Below are 6,000 nucleotides of genomic sequence, written 5' to 3' on the forward strand. Positions count from 1 at the left end.
TCTACAGAGGGAGACCAGCCGGGAAGCCTGGCGTCTGTCAAGGAGAGTAATGGGGTCATCTACTCAGCGCCTTGCCGTCTCCAGGCACACCCATGCCTCTCACTTAATACCCATGACATCTTGTGAATGAGGAAGTCAAGACTTTGATGTGGCTTTGAAAGAAGAGAAACAGAAAGCTCTCCAATGAAAAAGAAACCTCCACAGCATCTCTTAGAAACTGTGAGAGCTTTGCTTTCTGAACAGGTTCTCTCTCTGCCCCCATCGATAACCTGCTGAGGAACAGGTTCATGGAGATGCTGAGGGTGTCGAGTATGTTTGCTGATGTGGGCAGCTCAGCATACTAAAAGCCTAGTGGGCTTGTGGCTTTCAGATGAGACCTTGTCGGGACTTTGTGGTGATGCCGGAGACAGAGGAGAACAACGATGGGAGAGGCAGAGTGGGTTGGGAGAAGAGAGGAGGAAGCCAGGGGTCCTTTGCTCAGATTCTCTGGGGGTGTCGGGGGACGTGGGATGGGAGTCCTTGAACATACTATAGTGGGATCTTTCTGCCACGGCCTCATGTATAATACAGCTTACATCTGCAAGCCTTGTGGGTTGAGTGATGAGCCCTAGGAAAATGAACGCTGTCAGAATAAAGGTACAGGCAGGGTGGAGTGGGGCAGGGCGGGGCAGGGTGGGACAGGGGTTGGCCCTCTAGTTCCAGGCATGAGTAAGAAGTTCATCCCCTTTCCTGCCCAGTGTTCTGAGGAGGTCTTTCCATTTGGCCTTGGGAAGTGAGCATTCCCAGGTCACTCACTGCTGGAAGATGGCAGAGACCCAGTGTGAATGCTGTTTATACCTAATGAAACCAACTGAAACACCAAGCAGTTAACTTCGGAATCCCCCCCACCGCCACCCCCCACCCCAAACCAGAAACGAGAAGGGGCGGGCTGGAGGATCAGTGCTGTGTTTTCAAAATGGGAAGCCCTGAATCAGAAGGAAGCTGAGTCAAGACTGTTTGGTATTCTATTTGTTTTTCTGTAGGAATGTGTTGTTCCGTGCCTTGTTGTTGACATTATTTTGTTTAAATTGAACATCTACCGTGAGCTAGTCACTGTTTCCCACTCAGGTTTTCTCACACGACATCTCTTGATTTGGGCACAGCTGTCTTAAGCGGTTGTCTGGCTCTCATCCCCTCCATTCTCTCACGCCTCAGTTCGGTCTGGGAAGTACCCGATGTGAAGTTTGCCTCTGATTTAAAAGTTGCTCCAGGTCCTTAAGTGTGCGCAGGTGGCATATGTCTTTCTGAACCTGAGGAACCATAATTGGGGTGGCTTGTCCTTTACTTTAGGTGAAAGTACCACCCGGCAAATACTTAGCAGAAGTTTCAACCCTCTGCCTCTGGGCTTATCTAAGAGGCAAAAGAGCATCCCTGGAGGCCGAACAACATCGTTTACAACACAGAAATCTTACAGCGGAGTTTTCTGACCAGCAGAAAAACCAGGAAGCGGCCTCTGCTCTCCAGGGTCGCAGAGATGTCAGTCTCCAAAGTCATTAATTTCCTTTGTGAGCAGCAGGCATGTGGACAGGGACTACAATAGACTCTCTCTCTCCCCCGGAGTCAGGATGTTTAGAAACTGCGATTTGATTGTCACTGGATAAACCGCCACTGTGCTGTTTGGGGATAAATAGAGACCAGAAGGAAAGTGTTGTGTCCAGGGTGCCTAACAGTACAGCTGTCACCGTGGCCCTTCCAGGAGCCAGCCCACAGCCCTGTGGGGACAAACGGTCCTTTCTTAAAAAAAAAAAAAAAAAAAAAAAAAAGTGGTTTCAGAACCTTGTGGTCTAGAAAAGTCGCTGAGCTTGGCTGGTGGCAGCGTCTGAAGGTGGGGCACTCCTGAACAGCCAGTGCTGTTAATTCACTAGTAAGTATTTCCTCCCAGTTCACGGCTACCTCACAGACAGTTCAGATGTCTCCGCCTGGAAATGCGCTGAAGGTTTACACGCGGCCATCCTTGTTCAGCTGCTGGGTGATGAAGGGCTGTGGATGGCCATTGTTCCCTTCGTTCTCTCAGCTGAGAAAACAGAAAACATCCTAGAGATGTAGTTTGTACAGCCCTTACGCACAGTCGGGGAGCTGGGGGTGGGAGGGGGTGGGGGGGGTGGGAGTGGGAGGTAGGTGGGGGAGTGAGGATGAGGGGTGCAGAGAGGATCTGTCGTCGGTCACTTGATGGACTGTGACCTTCAGACTGTATCCTTTCTTTTCAGTTCTGCTTGATGGGAAGGAAAATGTTCTCGTGGCCGTGTGAAGCACACAGTGTAACTGAACGCCATGCTCTCAAGGTTCTACCTTTTTTGTTGTTGTTAGAATTAGTCAAGGGTGCCAATTCCAGTTTCTGAAGGTCCGTAAAAGTCCTTCAGAGATTTTTGTCAGATAGCTACAACCTTTCTCTCTCAGCTGATTGAGCTCATGTGGAGGGAAAAAACAATCTCGCACCTAAGCATTCCAGCTAACATCAGCTCACATGTATGGCAGCAGTCCCACAAGATACCAAAGGCTCTGAAAACTCCCTATTGCCTAGGACTGGTCCCTCCTATATTCAGATACATAGATACTCACTATTGTGTACCATTGTCCACATTACCAAATGCCACCGGGTCATGTAGGTTTGTGGCTTAGGAGAATGGACTGACTGCCTGAAGGGCCCGGGTGTGTGGTAGACTGCTCCATCCAGGCCCTGGGCTAGTGGGGGTTGTAATCTAGGGAGTTCACACACTGAAGAGACTCCTTAGTGATGCACACAGCAGGCAGCCTGTCACTAGGCCTTTGGGTATTCTTTGTGTACCAGTCCCTTTCTTCAGCTGGACTTGTTTCCTGGAGTCCTAGCATGACAACAGTCAAACCATTGAGAAACATGAGCAGCTCCTGAAGCCTGAGCTCCTCTGCCAAGGTCACCTCAGAGCACACCTGATCAGTGTGAGGTGTCCCTTCCCTGTTCTCTTTCTATCTTTTCTCTCTTCTTTTCCTTCCTCCCTCCCTCCCTCCCTCTCTTTCTTTCTTTCTTTCTTTCTTTCTTTCTTTCTTTCTTTCTTTCTTTCTTTCTTTCTTTCTTTCTTTCTTTCTTTCTAGATGCCATCTCTCTATTTCGAGAAGGCTGGCCTTGAATTCATTGACCTTCCCATTCAAACCTCCACGTACTGGGGTTATATATTGGTGTCACCGAGCTTCATGCCCTTCCTTACCATTGATATTGAGAGTCAACTCCTTACTAATGAATCTATCGCCCAGTAACCCAGGACCCTGTAAGGATCATTGACCAAAGAATTTGGTATGGAGCCTGATTGATAGCTTACCTTCCCTGCTTAGTCCAGTCTTCTGCTTGGCAAATCTTTTTCTTCTTCACACCTGTTCTTTGCACATTGTGCAAGCTTCAAGTTTTCTGTGTCCTATCACTCCAGCCAGTTGCCCCCACCTTGAAATTCCTGAGGTACTTAAGGTTCAAACCACCTCAAAGACTCTTATAAATTACCTTACATTGGGATTCTGTTCATTTCTGCAGTAGTCTCCCTGCCCATGAGGAACATATTCAAAGACACTCCACTCTGATGAATTCCTGAAACCACACATAGGACTGAACCCTCTATATACCATGCACCTTCCCGTGTTTGCATGCCTGTGATAAAACCTGCTTGATAAGTTATGGGTAGTAAGATAGTAACATCAATAATAATCAATGACAACAATTATAATAACATAGTACAATAAAAATGATGTGAATGGGGCATTCCTCTTACATTTTATTGTGTACTGTATGTTTCGTCCATGACAGACCACATGGGAACTAAAACCACAGAGATTTGAAAAACAGACAAAGGGGAAACTTGTATATAGTCTGTTTTCTTCCTAACCACACAACCAACTCTGTAGGGCCAGGGATTGGTATTATTTTATCTTTTGTTCATAGTTGTGGTCAAATATGCTTTTCAAATAATAGGGACTTAAAAGAATTTTTATCCCTCAATTCGACCCACGTCGACACTCCAGGAGCAGAGATGTCTCTTTCCAATGAGAACGAAGCAGTAAAGCTGTGTGTTCATGTAGGGTTACATTAGCAAACAGGAGAGGAGGGTCTGTGGTCTTCCTACTCCTAAAGTCTTGCTCCGGGCTAAGCCAATGATTGGTAAGCTGGAGGGAGGGTTGCCTCCGAAGGTTTGCAAAGGCCCCTACCATCACTAACCTACCATCACTAACCTACCATCACTAACCTCCTGCTAATAACCGTCATGCCCTTAGATCTCCTTCTCTGCAGGTTTGAACTCACAGGTTCAACCAAGCCCAGAATAAAAACAAGTGAAAGAAAACCACATTTCTACTGGACAGTTGGCTTCTCTTGACTCCCAAAGTGAGAAGCAGCATATCAACTGCTGACACAGAATTCACATGAGATTAAATATCTCTGTGCTCTATAGACAACTTAAAGCTTATGGGGGAGACACAAATGGGTCACATCTAAACACCACACCATTTTGTACTGGGGACTCACACACCCATGGACTAGGGTGTCTGAGGAGGATTCTAGACTCAACCCGCAGCATCTGCTCCTCTCTTGACATGCTCCAGTGGGTCCTGCTCCTGGCAGGCCTCATTTGTCAGCTGGTTATGGATGGGCTGCACTCCAACAAGGGAATGAACAATGGGCCTATTGTCATCCTCCTCCTGGACACTGTCCTCTTATTTAATACAGCCTAACAGCACCCGGGTTTTCTTTGGCATCTATGACCCATTTTTTTTAAAAAAATCCAAATAAACATATGGTTATTAAAAGACCAAATGCTCTTCTTAGAGAAAAAAGCCAAGTTGTTTCCCCAGTTCCATTAACAGACATTGTTCTTTAATTTTATCTAATTTTATTAGATAACATTTACTAGCTTTTTACTGATTTTTTTTAATTAAAAGGAAGGTTATTTTTGTATGTGAGATCTTAAGCTTTTGAATATTTTTCACTATTGTATTCCTCACATAATATTTCAGCTTAACAAAAGGGGCAATTTTCTAATGTTTTCATTTGTAAGAACAACGTATTTTTCTTAGAAATTTGGATGTGGTCTGTTCACCCAGTTCCCAATCTCTCCTCTGTGGAATATTCCAACTACATCACACATATGTTTGGAAAGACCAGGGGAGCTGAACAAAGGAACTGCTTAAGTGGTGTTGACTAGATGAACAGTCACCTGTTGTTGGCATGTTATTTAATTGGGAACAAAATTAATTATGACATCCACGGAAGAAGGTTGGCGGTTATTGAATCTGCAGACATTTTGGAATGCATCTGCACTCAGTACACTTCCTGTTTGAGGATGTGTTGATGCTAGAGTGGGAACAGACCATCCTGGCACTATACTTTATGAACACTAGGCTGGATTTAGTTTTTCATTTTGATTTATAGATGACAGTATTAGAAGCAGAGAGGGTGTTTCACAACATCTACTAGAAGAACCCAGAAGAATTAAAGACTGGAACACTAACAAAAGAGAAGGTCGCACCAGCATTAACAGGTCCACCGTCTGAAAACTCAGACACATTGTTCTTTATACAGAGTGAAAGTAATGTGGAGATAGGCAGGCCTTGGGGAATCTTTGTGACACCATGTGGTCATTGAGACTCAGCTACATGCATTTTTCCTAACGTGTAAGTGAACTTTGCCTTCAGAAGTCGGCATTTTTAACCATTGGTGTGTGTGTGTGTGTGTGTGTGTGTGTGTGTGTGAGTGTGTGTGTGTGTGTGTGTGTGTGTGTGTGTGTGTGTGTGTGTTTGCCTCTTGTTGGCACATTTTAAAATGAACATTTTCCTAATAAATGCAATTCCCATATTCATTGCAGAAAATGAGAAAGGTAAATGAAAACGTAGAAGAAAACTAAACTCCCAAATCTTTGACTACATTCTGATATATTTCCCTATTGTCTTACATTTATCACTATGAGCCTATAATTTATAAACAAAATGGCATCATTTGTGTATAGA

Source organism: Peromyscus californicus, unplaced genomic scaffold (genome assembly GCF_007827085.1).
Source record: "Peromyscus californicus insignis strain IS unplaced genomic scaffold, ASM782708v3 Scaffold_19__1_contigs__length_69161282, whole genome shotgun sequence".
NCBI lineage: Eukaryota > Metazoa > Chordata > Mammalia > Rodentia > Cricetidae > Peromyscus > Peromyscus californicus.